At 43.1% G+C, this 15,314-nt stretch overlaps 1 pseudogene; it reads left to right on the top strand.

Moving 5' to 3' along the window:
* LOC142391777 (R3H domain-containing protein 1-like) overlaps positions 1-15,314 on the top strand; it is a 48,677-nt pseudogene that overhangs the window by 11,703 nt on the left and 21,660 nt on the right.

Below are 15,314 nucleotides of genomic sequence, written 5' to 3'. Positions count from 1 at the left end.
ATTTCAGGGTATATTTTGTTTTAATAGCCTCATAGGTTGGACTCGACCGAGTGTGATTGGACATGAGTAGGTTCAACATGCTTCGTCATATTCTCTGGATCAGCCCAAACAAAGTGTGTGTGTGAATCTTGCACCTGCTTTCCCAGGCAGACTATTTCATTCATAATGTCTAAGAACAAAGCCAATTTTAACAGGTTCCTCAAAGTCGAGGATGGGAGTGGCATCCCTACGTGAAGAGTTAAAGCTTTTATATAACTTTGCATGTTTAGCTTCCTCAGCTGAAATGTTTTCCATGACCTCTGCAGATCTGGGTTAGGTCTAATTCCAGTCCCCTTTAGAGAAGTCACGCTGGCATGATTATTTCACCTGAACACGAACGCTAACGTTTCCTCCGACCTCGCAGCTCGTTATTTCTATCAGCAGAGGAGGTGAACCTGATTCTGTCGCCTGCTAAACGCCTCAAATATTCATTACGGGTGAAATGGAGGACATGGGAAACAGGGGGGGAAGGAGGCAAAAAAAAAAAGCATTCCGATGGAGGTAAAGGGAAGAAAGACGGAGTGACTTTGCCACCATCTGCCTCCAGCTCTCCAGCTTCGTCCTCTGCGGCAGGACAGGTGGCCGGTGGCCGCCCTACTTCTGCTGACTTCAGCCCTTTCCCTCTCCCCCCTTTCCCGTTCCTTTATCTCCTGCCGGCATTGTTCATTCCCTCCGGCCCCGCACCGCTCAATTAGCTGGTGTAGCGGTGTGCTCGCGCTCCCAGCCCCCTCCTCAACCCTCCCCCACATCCAGATCACCTGAGACAGAAAGCGTGGGCAGGTCACCGGCGTCGGAGATGGGCGAACAGCAGCCCCCTTTCAATTTTTTTTTTTTTTTTTTATAGGCATTATTTGGCCCTCTAGCTCGGCGATGGAGGGGAGGGGTTGTCCTTTTTGATTTTTAGAGGACAGGTTGGAAGGACGGAGCTCTGTGTGTGTGTGTGTGTGTGTGTGGATGCATGTTGGGATTAGGAAGCTGAGGACTGGGCTCCGTTACAATTCAGACTGAAATGGTTCCAGCCAGGTCTCCTCTGCTCTGCTATGCGTGCTACTGAGAGACCTTCTGTTTGCACACACATGCACACACATGCACACACATGCACACGCAGCCACCGGTGCATGAAGCACAGAGGCACCGAGCTGTCTCACACACCGCTGGGTGGCCGGCCTCGCTTTGCTTTCTGCATCTCACCTTCACATGACAGCAGACCTGGGAACAGCTCACACACACACAGCTGACCCCAATCTCTCACAGCCCAATGTCTGGCTTTTGTTTTCCACGCTGCGTGGGTTTTATGGGGGTGTGTGCGCGTGAGGAAGGGTCCCCACGGTGCAACAGCCTCGGCAGCATATGCTCTGCAGAAATTCACTTTGAGATTTTAATTTTTGCAAAGAGAATTCGGATTTCATTATTGCAGATCAGAGCATTAAATGTTGTTTTTATGTTTTATTTCAGGCATAAAAACAGACATTAAATCAGGTTTATTTTTTGCTTGAATGAATTGATTCCAGTCCCTTATTGCACAAAATGTTAAATAATTAAACATTTTTTGGCACTTCAATCGCTTTTCCACCTTCAAACTTTCTTTAGCCTTATGTATTTATTTATTAAATGTGCACTTTTCTCCTACACCTCTCACTTCCCGCCACCCTATGGGCAGCCCGTGAAGGCCTCTAAGGTATGGTTCGCTCGACTTGCATGTTGCACACGGATGCTCCAACCTGTCTCGCGTGCATTGGATGCCGTTGTTTTCTTGAATTGACCTGGAAGTCGTACACGTGTTTCTCGTCAAGCTAGACGTGTCAGATGTCCAAAATAAATTCACTGCAGATATGTTCAGATGCTTTTTTCTTTAGACCAGTGACAGTGGAGGCTGCGGTGCAAGTTCTGCCTAAAGCTCCAACTAGTTTGGCCTTGCTGCATTGATGTTTCCTCTGGAAATATATTCAAAGGCTTTTTCTTTTTTCCTTTAATTTGTTCTGGCTAAAGTAATCTGGAACTGTTCTGAATGTAATGTCGGATGCACCGTTGTCGTAAGCCAGCAGTGAAAAGCTCAAAGAATGTGCTCGCTGAAAAGTCAGTTATTCAACCTGTGTGATTTGCTTGCTCACTGGCTGTTTTACTGTTATAATTTGGCTTGTCACTGTGATGCGTGCTACTGATGCATTTGTGTGTGCGTGTGCATGGTTTTTAACTGTGCCCACCTACCTGCATACCCCTCCCCACTTAGTCCAATACCAGGCTAAAGCTCGTGCGGAGCCTGGCCGTGTGTGAAGAATCCTTTCCTTGCCCAATTCCCGAGCCTTCAGCAGCACCTCAGGTAAAAAATCTGCCTTAATAACCTGAGTGTATTTACATTAGAGATGTGAAAAACATTTTTTTGTGGCCGACTACCACCACCAGAATATTTCCCCCAGTCCCCCATTAAGCCCCAGCCATAATCTGTGGGCTATTAGCGGGTTATTATCATGGAGAACATGCATTAAATGTGACAAACGACTCCAACACATGTTGGGACATATCAATCCTCACTGGTTAGACACACCCTTGTCCTTCTGTGTTTTACGCTAATTCCATCCACAGACCTCACACCCTCTGAGCCAATCAGGTTTGAGCTTGAGTCGATGGCGTCCACTGTACGAACGCGACTTTTACTTATTTCACCTTAACCACTGGAGGCGAGACGCAAGTGATGCCGCTTGATTTTCATTCATATTAAACCCGTAAGGCCTTCTTACTGTAAATGAGTCCAGATGATTCAGTGTAACCTTGTATGTGTGATAACGGGCAGATTTCATGTGGCATTACAGTCATTAAACAGATGAAAACCAGCTAGTATTCATCACATATTTCAATAAGTGAGGTGCAAAACTAGAAAAAAACCTCTACTTATATATACTATTGTATCAATATGTGAGTAATTTACTTACTATATTACCCACAGTTTTGAAGGTTTTTAAAGTATTTGTTCAATCAGAAAGTGGAACAACAACCAAAACTGCAGCCTTCGGACAATCCGACCAAAGTTTTTAAACTGAGCTTTTTAGCTCCAATATGAATAAATAATGAAGCAGTTCCAGTGTTTAACATCTGCCGAAGCATCTGATTGGCTCAGAGCACCGGGTCCTGAGGAGGGGCGTCTGCAGGTGGACCCGACTCCCCCACTGACACTCACTAACCGATATTCACTCTTATGAACTTAACTGGGTCCTACATTTTTTAATTTAACGCACCAAATGTTTTTATTTTATGTATATTTGCTCGTAAAAGAGAGGAGTCAAATGTAATGTGAATATTATTCTTCTGGTAGCTTTTGTTAGCCATTTAAACCACTGTAAATGGCACCCGACGGTAGATTAATGCAACAGACTCCATCTCTGGAAGGTCTGCATGGTTACTGTAACCATAGTGGATGGAAATATTAGTGCATCTGTTATTTTTCAGCTAAATCTTGACTCACATGTATCTGGCACTACGATATAAATGAATTCAGAACGGGGGTGAGATGGTAACCGTCCTCAGAGCAAACCTTATGGCTGTTTAACACTGTGTGTGTTCTGCTGTCTGAGCTGCTGCCCGTTACAGTTAAGATCACAGTCATGATAGAAAGAAAGAAAGAAAGGTTCATTTGTTTTGTTTTCTACAAAGAAGATCACCACATTTAACCCTATATGACATTATTAGTCCCCATATTAGTATTTATTATGTTGAATACAGTTGGATTCTTTTAGAATGAATGCATCCGAGCACTTCAGCGACATCACAGATGTTTCAGTGACTGTTTTTTAGATCTCATTCATCTCAACGGTTTGAACCATTGGGCGTTTGTTTGGCTCGTCTTTGCAGTGGGATCCAGAGCTAATAGAGCTGCTCTGCTCGCTGAGCTTAGATTACGGTGCATGTCTGGACCACGAACTGAAAATTGTGATGTTTTATTGTGTTATTTTCTTTGTTGCAAGAGTCCTTTGGTGAGAAATTGATACCGACTCCTCTCTAATTATTTTTAAAGACCGTAACGTTGATCTCAGCCGTCTCATCGACCCTCTGTGTGACACCGGTGTTTCGGTCATGCTTCAGCCCCATTCGTTTAGCCACCCTTTGTACACGATGTGGAAAGCGCTGCCCTCGGACCTCGTCTTCATTTCAGCTCATTACGGCCGAGCAGATAGACCTCTGATGCTCGATGAGCGGGCTTTTGTCTGACAGCTGTGATTAAATACCTGGCTGTGGCCGCCTGATGAAAACATCACATCATCAAAAACACAAAGTGTGCAGCTCCGGCAGCACGTCTGCCGCTACTTTGCTAAATCAACGCTTCTTTTACACCGTATCTCCGGGCTTAAACTTCCTCCATTACACGCAACTCTGCACAACTCCTGGCACACACACACACACACACACACACACACACACACACAGACAGACAGGTGAATCTGTTCCAGGCTTTTCAGCCAGTCAGCACCGGGCGCCATAGCCAGAGGGCGGTGTTATTCCCACAGCAGTCTCGCGTCGTCTGCACTCACACGACGTCCCGTATTACTGCCATCAATCATGTCGAGGAAATTACAATTTCCACACGTCAGCTACAGAGAGCTGTGGAGCGCTCTAATTGAATACTCCTGATATTTTCCCCACTCCTGTTATTGGCCCCAGAGTTGAAACTCCTTCTGTGGCAAACTAACCTTGAGGGGCGACGTAATGCAATAAAAAGAATAGAAGCTGCATGCGCTCCCATTCTCAATCAAACTTTCATGATCACCAGATCTGAGCGTGTCCCATTGTTCAGCATTTCACATTCCTGTCAAACCCTGAGGATCAACAAAGGGCTCCGTGCGCTGCCCGAGTCCTCACCGCTGCATGAGAAGCTGCATCTGCCGCTGCATTGTCGACCTGGCTGTCACTTCCAATCCATGCCCCATCGGCGCGGGCCTTTGAATGCTCTCCGTACCTTTTTTTTTTTTGTTTTTGTTTTTTTTGTTTTAGACTGACAGCATGTTCATTACATATTCACACGACCATCATTTTCACGCTGTTTTTCCTTTATCTCGAGGTAAATGGGTGTCAGGAAACAAATGAGGCGGCTCGTAACAGCTGCACATCAACCCGGCGGTTTCCATGCGATGCCGAGGGTGGCATTAAGCAGCAAACATCAGCGCTTCTTGCCTGAAGAGAAGGGGGTGGGGGGGGTAAAATCTTCAGCTTTGACGAACACACACACACACAGCCTCGCTGTCACTAAAACAACACACAGTCCTGGACTCGTTTTCCCTCCCTCCCAGTCTCGCTCAGGCAATTAGACGGTCACGTTTCTCATTTGCATTTTTACATTTTCACATGCTTTCTGAGCGCCTTCGAATGAAGGGAAGCGCGCCGTCTCATTATCTTGCTCCACAGCTGTTACGGGGGGATCAAACTCGTGACCTTTAACGGTTATGAGCTGCTCTCCCACCGCCAGGTCACTTCTGCTCTCTCCCACTCGCAGATTCTCTGATGTTAGCTTCCAAGACTTGTGCTTAATCCACTTAGAGTGCAGTGCAGTCGTGAGCCCTCGCCACCGTTCAGCGCTGCTTACAGCCTTTGTAGAATTGCCTGAAAAGCAAATCAGATACAGCTGAGAGTGTGCAAACGTGTGTGTGAGCAACACTGTGTCAAACCGAGGCAGTGTTTAATAGATTTTACCCAAAGATCCACAGTCTTCCAGCCACATTGCAGCATGGTCGGTTTTAGGAATTTTTTTACAGTTGGCGGAGGATTACAGCAAAACCCCTCATTGTGTTGAATTTAATGGAATAAAATGTGCTGTGTTGTTTAATTTTAGGCTCACATTCATGTTTTATTCAGGTGGTTTAATAAAAACAAGCTAATCTGGAAGATTAATTGCCATAGTGATTTGGAATTCATGGACGCAGGCGCATTATTACTGGCAAGGAAACTGGTCTCCGTGATAAACCAGGAGAGTTTATTAAGTGTCTTGCTGCGGCCTCTATTGCAGATGCCATTGTCTAATTAACCCAGAGCCTGAGGCAAGATCATGGACCTAAATGCCTCATATTTAATGCCTCCTTTCTTAATGAAAGTCTGGTGTCAGTCACACAGAAGAGACGTAGGTCACATTTAGCATTAGGAGGTATTTTGGTGTAATATGGGCATCAGCATGTACGATATAAGCTGGATCTATGGAGTTTTTCAGTTGTTTTTCCCCCCCTGAACAGGATGGATTCCTCCCCCCACCCTTTGAAAACGAAGAACGTGGCGCAAAGGACCAAGCTGAGAAAGAAGGCAGCTGCGACAAGGTGGACAAACCCGAGAAGGCGCAGAGAAAAATGCTGTCCAGAGGTGAGGAAGTGATCTGCTCATTTCAGGTTGGGACATTTTCATCCATCTGTCACCTGGACCAGCTTATGTTTTGGTGTCATTTCTCTGCTTGTTTTTCATCATATTCTGCCAACTCTGGTCTGAATTTAATTGCACTGAGTGGAGACAAAGAGCGTAAATTAAACCTCATTTTCTTTAAAATCGCCATGTTGGACTTAGCACTGCGTTCTGAGTTGCAAACCTCCATCCCGATGAGATGGATTTTAGACCATCGGTTTTGACCATTAACGCCTCAGCTTTCTTTATATCATGACACCTGGGGCCTCATTTCTAAACATTGCCAACACCCAAAGAAGGCGCTTGAATTGCACGTGTGCTTTTCCCCTCCACAGAATAGTTTTTATGTCCATGTGTAATCTGTGATAATCATTGTGATGACGGCGTGTCAGCGGTGAGACTGAAAGCTAACTATTGAAATGAAGCCAAATGCTTTAATGATACTTATCAAACAATCTGTGTCACTCAGGCAAATTACAGCTTTCTAATAATTATACCCTTTACCGTGTGGTGAGGAATATCCAGTCCTAAACATTTCTTTTTAGCTCCCATGTCCTCCAGTTTGTCCAAAAGCACTTGTCTGTTTTTAAATGATATCTCATTATGGGCTGATAATTGGCGCGATTCAGTTAATTGCAAAAAAGCTCAAGGTGCGAAGCAATTACATGGATTCCCACAGGCGGATAAAGGTGTCTGCTTCCCTCTGTGGGGCAGCCTCCAATTATAGAAAGCAGACGCCCACAGAGGGGCACAAGCTCCGGGGTCCCCCGACCGCGTCCCACTGACGGCTCCTTTCCTTTTCGTTGGAGCATGTTTGCTTGTTTCCACCTTTTGTTATCTGACCCACGCGTCATCTCTCACATCAGCAGCACTTTTAACCCACCACACACCATTAACCCTCAGATGTATAATCACTTAAAGTGTTAAATCCTCATACATTTTTCTTTCTGTCTCATCTGTTTTTATTGTTTTTTTTTGTTTTAAACATAATACATCTGTTCATTTGTATACAATATTAACAGTGGAAGCACAATATGAACTCAAAAGCCCTTCCACCCTGTCGAGCCAGGGTTTAAAACACATTTAAGTTCCAGGAAGTTCTTTGAAATCGGTTAAACTGTTAAAAAAAAAAAAAGTCACATTTGAAATAAAAACGTAAATCAATCATCAATATTTTCTGAATAATTTCTCTGGATGTTTTCTCTGTGCCTTGATTTGTTTTATTTTTTAAGCTGTTTCTTCAGAATAAAATCTATGGAAGTCTCGTAATCCCTTAAAATCCTCAGATTAGGATTCTCCTTAAAGAAGCTGCTGCCTTTAAGTCTTTTTCCCCATAAAATGAAATCATATATACGTATATAGTCACATTCATACATACTTGTACACATAAATACACAAGGGTAGGGAATATATATATATATATATATATATATTTAATTAAATCAGGACACTAGCACACTGGAGCTGATTAACACATTTTAGCTGGAAGTAATGGGGTGAGCAGGGATAAATTGAGAATAAAGAATTTATCTGTAATCAGTTGTCGAGGTGAATAAGATTTACATGGCACGTGAGAGCAGATAGGATTGTGAAAATGAGACCTTATTGTGAAGAAAGACCCCAAAAGTGTTCGAGGAAAGGTCCCCCACACGTTCAAAAACTTTTTGTATGAATTATGGATCGAGTATCGTACTTTTTTTTTTTTTTTAGTTAACGTCCAATCCGGTCAATGGGGAAATTCCAGCCGTTATGGAGCTCAACCTGTTTTAATGTAACAGTCATGTCGTAATGTTGTTGATCAGGATGCTTTTTATTATTTGCTCAGATTCCAGTCAAGACTACACAGATTCAACTGGCATAGACCTCCACGAATTCCTGGTCAACACACTGAAAGGCAATCCCAGGTAAGCTCAGCCGCGTACTCGCTTCACTTTGACCTGTGCGGTGAAATATTGACCATCAGGAGCTCATCTACACTTTTGTAATGATCTGGTCACAGCAGCAATGCCAGGTGCCAGTTGCTCACAGTGAAATCAATTCATTTCAGTTGAAGTGCTGTGATGAGTGGGTTCACCTGAAGAAGACTTAATGATTCCCTCCTTTTACCGTTAATCGGACAGAATTAACGGCTCCAAATTGTTGTTGTTGTTGCAAAAGCAGCATTCAAGTTTAGCTCAGCAGCTCAACACGAGAATGAGAATGAGACAGAATATCAGATGATGCAGTGAATCAGGGGAAATAAAACCTAGTTTACGTTTCTCACAGCAGATTTTAGCCAAAGTAAAGGAGAAAAGAACGTGAACAGGTGTTTAATTGCTTTATTTTCTGCTCCCAAACACAAGGAAATAGGAGTAATTTGGGAAAATACCTGCAGATGAGAAGGATTTTGCAGATAAACACACCACCACACACTTGTACTGGGTCATAAGATAACCAAGAAGGATTTCAGTGCTAGAAGCTTTGATTTGTTTGTATTTTTAAGAAAATATCCTGCTTTTTATCCTCAGTGGCCCAAATATAAGGTTTTAAATAAGTTTAACAGGCGCTTGAATAAAATCTATAAACCAGTGCAACATGTTGCTTATTTAAAATGAGAAAAATAAAAAATAAAGTTATCTTTGAAAAGCTGTGAATATTAGTTACTTCGGACTGGCTTAAAACCAGTTTTGCCGCCATTCTTTTCTCTTTTTGGACGAATGAATTGAACTGAAGTGCAGCCAAACTCAAGCCAAGACTCATTTTTAGCAGCTTTCTACAAACTTGACTTCGTGTCCCAATTTTCAGGAACATAATCTTTCCTCGTTTTGAAACCGTTCCTTGGAAAATGTGCAGATCTTCGACGGTGACAAAGAGCCCCTGGAAACGCCACTCAAAACAGATAATCGTGTCTTCTCTTTGGGGAAATGAAACTTAAGCCTCACTTGCCTGATTGGATGCCACACAACAATAATCCTTCCATTTATAGACATAACTGTGGTGAAACTTCACATTAAGGCAGATAAAAGTTGCTTCTTGTTAACGTAATAATACGAAGTGAATGCTAATGATCTGAGAAGGAGATCATTGATCATCTGAAGATGCCTGAAAAATGTCCTTTTCTTGTTTTTCCTTTCAGGGATCGAATCATGCTGCTGAAGTTGGAACAGGACATCTTGGATTTCATCAGCAATAATGAGTAAGACATCCTCAACAGTTAAAGTGTTTCACTCTTTGAGGCTGAGATGAAGAACTTTGTGTCAGAAACATGCTTGCAGACTTGATCGTGATAACGAGCCCAGATTAATGTCACCCAGTTGAGACGAACAGCTGTTCATCAGCTCTGAGATGTGGCCGTTGTGTCGCCCACTCTGCGTCCTTTTCAAAGCTGATCTCTGAGCTCACCCGTTTGCTCCGGTCACTTCATTTCTGCGTCGTCCCTTCGGAATACACTTGGGAAATATTCCATCTGGATCAGTATCCCTAATGAAGGGTCTAAAATTAACGAGCGCTTTGATTACCAGAAGCCACTTGAAACATTTCCAGAACAAACTTGAGAGCATGTCGCATGTTTTCTCAGTCGGAGCTGGAACCAAACCGGCCAACCAGACGGAGGTCGTAGCTTCGCGTGCCAGATAATAACGCCGACTTGTGGAAGTCGTACCCAGAGTTTAACTGTTAATCTTTACCTCCCCGTAGAAGCCAAAAGAGGAAGTTTCCCCCCATGACGTCTTACCACAGGATGCTGCTGCACCGAGTTGCGGCCTACTTCGGCATGGACCACAACGTGGACCCCAGCGGAAAATCGGTGGTGATCAACAAAACCAGCAACACGAGAATGTGAGCCTGTGTTTTTTTTTAATCCCGCTTTAGAAGAGCTCTGGAAAAAATGCCACTCCAAAAATAAGTAAAAAAAACAACAAATGAAAGACGTTTTTGCTTGAAATAAGCTAAAAAATCTGCCAATGGAACTAATGAAAATCGGCTTGTAAAGATTTCTTGAAATAAGATGTGATATTTAGGACTTTTGAGATAAAAGTGATCTTGAAATTAGCTTAAAAACCTCTTCAAATGTCAAAAAAAGCTTGTTTCATATGATATGTGACTCAAAACAATTTGTTTTCAAGACTTTTTCATTTAACAAGATATTCCAGATGTATAGTCTTCAAACAAGTCCCTATATCTGGCTGAAATAGTGCTTGTTAGGCAGTTGTGTCTTATATTAAGTGTAATAAGATACTTGGACTAGAAATGAGACAAATATACTTGGTAAGACTTTGATTTTTTGCAGTGAGGATCTCAGATCACAATATGTAGGTAGAGCTGCTGCTTCCTGATTGGTTGTGGAGTTTTCTGCTGTTGAGTTGCTCTGTGACGCCGCTCCTCGGTTAACATATGTTGCTGTCAGCATCTGCACTGAATTAAGCCGCCACTAAAACCTCGTGTGAATTCCCCCACCGACAGACCCGATCAGAAATTCTCAGAGCACATCAAGGATGACAGGGCGGACGATTTCCAGAAACGCTACATTCTCAAACGAGACAACTCCAGCTTTGATCGCGAAGACAGCACGGTGGGTGTTTTTTTTTTCTTCTTCTTTAAAATGTTTTTTTTTTTTTTCCTCCTCACCAAGCTGTCACTTTCTTTTCTGACACGTTGGTAAGAGCGGGACAATCTGGCGTCCCTGACGTAGCTGCTAAAGAAGAGTTTGTGTGTCTCTGCCAGATCCGAATGCGTTTGAAGGCTGACAAGAGGAGCAAATCGATGGAGGAGAGGGAGGAGGAGTACCAGCGAGCCAGAGAAAGGATTTTTGCACATGATGTGAGAGCTGTTTGTGTAGGCGGAGTGTGGGGGTGGGGGGGGGGGCGCCATGTTTCACAAATCTTTGTCATGTCTATTCATTTGCAAATTCAGTAGATTTCATGCTACCAGCTACTAATGCCGGCTGTATGAATCTGTAAAAATGCTCCGATTTGCAGTCTTATTTCTCCATAGAAGTCAGTTTTATGCATCCAAGCACCTGATGGGACATCAACATTAATGTAGATTCATTCAATACATTCAAGATAAACAATAACGCTTCACTGGAAAAAATGCCCCTCCAAAAATAAGTAAAAAAACAACGAATAAAAGACGTTTTTGCTTGAAATAAGCAGAAAAATCTGCCAATGGAACTAGTGAAAATCGGCTTGTCAAGATTTCTTGAAAGAAGATGTGATATTTAGGACATTTGAGTTAAAAGTGATCTTGAAATTAGCTTAAAAACCTCTTCAAATGTAAAAAAAAAAAAAAAAAAAAAAAAGCTTGTTTCATGTGAAGTATGACTCAAAACAATTCGTTTTCAAGGCTTTTTCACTTAACAAGATATTCCAGATGTATTGTATTAAAACAAGTCCCTATATCTGGTTGAAATGGTGCTTGTTAGGCAGTTGTGTCTTATATCAAGTGTAATAAGATACTCAATGAGACAAATATACTTGGTAAGATTTAGATTTTTTCCAGTGTTTAACTGAGTGTAATTTTCCTTTTAACACACAGGGAGATCACTTCATATTGGACAGAAGGTAAGCAGTAAATCTCCCAATCACTCATCTGTTTTCACTGTGTCGTGTATATATAGACGGTGATATAGCTGATTCAATCCTTCAAAGTGTTATCAATGTTCTCCACTTTCATAATTTTCCTGTCGAAGCAGTAATTATTCAGGCCTGACATGTTTGGAAATGGGAGATATCTCATTTTGCTCTCTAACGCCTCTCCCCTCCCCTCAGCACGCAGGATGGAGACGCTTGCATGAGCACTCAACAGAGGCGGCAAATGTTCAGGTGGGTCCGCCCCCGTCACATATCCATCAGCTCCTCTGAGAGTCTGAGGCGCGCAGGCTGAGAAAACCTTTTGAATCGCCGTCTGTCTTAATCGGCTCGCTCAGGCACACGGGCGCTGATCTGAGGATTTGTTTCTGCTGCTCCAGAAAGCTTCTGTCAGGGAAGATTTCCTGCCCAGACTTCCTCATGTTCAGACCAAAGCTGGAGGAGTTTTACCCCCCCAAAATGTTAGAAATAATCGCGCCATCTCTAACTGCTGTATTACAAATGAAAATGTTCAGATACACTGGAAAAATTAAGTAAAAAAACAACAAATAAAAGACATTTTTGCTTGAAATAAGCAAAAAAATCTGCCGATGGACCTAGTGAAAACCGGCTTGTCAAGATTTCTTGAAATAAGATGTGATATTTAGGACTTTTGAGATAAAAGTGATCTTGAAATTAGCTTAAAAACCTCTTCAAATGTCAAAAAAAGCTTGTTTCACATGAAATCCGACTCAAAACAATTTGTTTTCAAAACTTTTTCATTTAACAAGATATTCAAGATATATTGTCTTCATACATAAATAGTACTTATTAGGCAGTTGTGTCTCATATTAAGTGTAATGAGATATTTGGACTAGAAATGAGACAAATATACTTGGTAAGACTTTGATTTTTTTTTCCAGTGTAGGTTGGTCAAACGTAAATATTTACCGCCTTTGTTTTTTTGTTTTTTTACCAATTGTACTTTATAGAAATGAGCCGTTCTAACAGGATTAAATGAGGAAAACCTGCTTTTAAAGTCGCTGCTCTCTTGTCACCCAGGTTACGGGCCGGCCAATCTGGCGCCAGCAGGCAGAGCAGCTCGGAGACGGAAACGCTGCCGCGGCACGGCGAGCCACGGCCGTGGAGCAGCACGGACAGCTCAGACAGCTCCAACCGCCTCGCTCCGCGGCCCGCCATCACCAAGGCCAGCAGCTTCAGCGGCATCTCCCCCGGCCTCGTCCGAGGGGACAGCACGGCCAGCAGCAAGAGCACCGGGAGACTGTCGAAAACAGGCAAGGCCGACCGCAGAGAGTCAATTAGAGCGTACTGATTAACATAGGTGCTGCAGAATGATCGGTGTTTACATTCTGCTGAAAGCACAGGTGAATCCTGCATGCAGATGGAAGGATTTGTCTCATTAACGGGTGTTTGTTCAATTTATTTACTCGCTCAAGTGAATTCTGCCAATTGAAATGGGGACACACACACACACACACACACTAAAATTAGAAGGTAAATAAAGGGACGGGGAAAAGAGATTAGCACATTGAGCCTGAAGGAGGATCCTCTGGCACCCGGAGCTGCAGCGCTCTTGTCTGAACTAACAGTTGTTGTCCTGCAGTTGTTGACAGGTCTGTGGACCCTGTGGCTGGACAGCTGTCAGAGATAATTACCATACAGCAGCCTGGTAATGGAAGAGGCTAAAAAAGTGTTGGAGCAGCAGAAGAATAAAAGCTAACAGTGAGGAGTCGCTGCATTATGTATAAGTGTGAGCTCTGGGAAGTGCCACGCACTTCACTGAGAGGCAGTGGCTGCTCCTCCACTGCAGCTGCTTACTCCACAATATTTGGGACTTGATTGCCTGAGATTAGATGCTCTGCATTTTAGCTCCTTTTTTTTTTTTTTTTTTTTTTTTTTATTACCAAAGAACGCAGAGGTTGAAGTTTTCTGCTCTCCCTGCCATCTTTTCTGTTGACATAGTCTTTTTCCTATTTTTCCCCAATAACCCGTTTTTCTTTTATTTGTTCCTTAATGAAAAGGATTCCTGCCCGAGCAGTTTTTACGTTGTTTTACGAAGCAGCCGGCCACCTTCACTTTGTTTAATGCTGGGAAGCATAAAAGGGACATCGTGCTGCTGTGTTCCTTTGCTCTCGTCCTCCTAAGCTACCGGAGAAACTGCAGTTAAACACAGATCTCTGCGTCTGAAAACAGGAGCTTAATTAATTTTTTTACAGCGCTGTTCCAAACTCTTGATCCACACTGGAATGACTTCTCAATTTTTTTATATTTTGCCAGGAAAACAGGAAATGGGTGCAGCAATCTATTTAAACATACACAAACTTGACTGTAAATACAGCAAAATCAGAGTTTGTTCAGTTCTGAGCATCTTTAAAGTGAATATCTGCTCTGAGCTCCTTCATCCTCCAACTCAGCCTGAACCCTCTCAGACCAGCTTTCTGTCCTTTCTTTAAGGAGTCTTCAGGAATAGTTCTCCAGGCTTCTTGAAGGACATCCCAAAGCTCTTCTTTGGATGTGGGCTGCCTTTTGTTCCGTTCTCTGCCAACATGATCCCACACTGCTTCAGTAATGTTGAGCTCCGGGCTCTGGGGAGGATTCATCCCTCCATCAGACCTGCTGCCACTGATTTTCAGCCCACTTCTTGTGTCCTTTGGCACAGCTCAGCCTTTTCTCCCTGTTTCCCTTCCTTAAGAACGGCTTCCTGACAGCCACCCTTCCATGGAGCCCATTTCTGATGAGGCTTGGGCCAACAGCAGATGGATCAGCTGAAGGTCCAGATGCATCTCTCAGCTCCTGTGTCAGGGCTTTGCTGGATTTTTTCCTCTTTCTTAAGGACATCACTTTCAGATCCTGTTCATCTGCTGTAGATAGTTCTTTAGGCCTGACACTTCTTCTTTTGTCCTCCACTTGTCCAGTTTCCTCAAATGTTTTAAGGACACACTGCACACCATGCTGAGATATGCCAAGTTTTCAGCTAACAGCTCTTTCATCTTACTTGAATATACAGAAACATTTAATATATAAATATTTGTTAAATCATTGCAGGCTCCTCATCAGCCATCTGAAGTCCTGAGTACCAGATTGCGTCCTCCCAGCAACAAAGAGAGGATGCAGTCACCATTTTGTTTGGCATTTGCTAATTATACAGGCAGAGATTTATCACAGACGGTGCAGAGAGGAGCAGTTTCTTCATCAACAGTTGCCTAAAGAGGCCAGAAGAGAACATGCATCATAAGCAAGAGACACAACAGTGAATTTCTTTCTCTGCTTCATTATCGCCTCTGGCTCTTTCCACCCACATGAATACCTAACAAGCCAGAAGCAACGCGTTAATGG

Source organism: Odontesthes bonariensis, chromosome 11, assembly GCF_027942865.1.
Source record: "Odontesthes bonariensis isolate fOdoBon6 chromosome 11, fOdoBon6.hap1, whole genome shotgun sequence".
Taxonomy (NCBI): Eukaryota; Metazoa; Chordata; class Actinopteri; order Atheriniformes; family Atherinopsidae; genus Odontesthes; species Odontesthes bonariensis.
The sequence above is the reverse complement of the archived record's forward strand: the minus strand, read 5'-3'. Positions and strand labels throughout refer to the sequence as shown.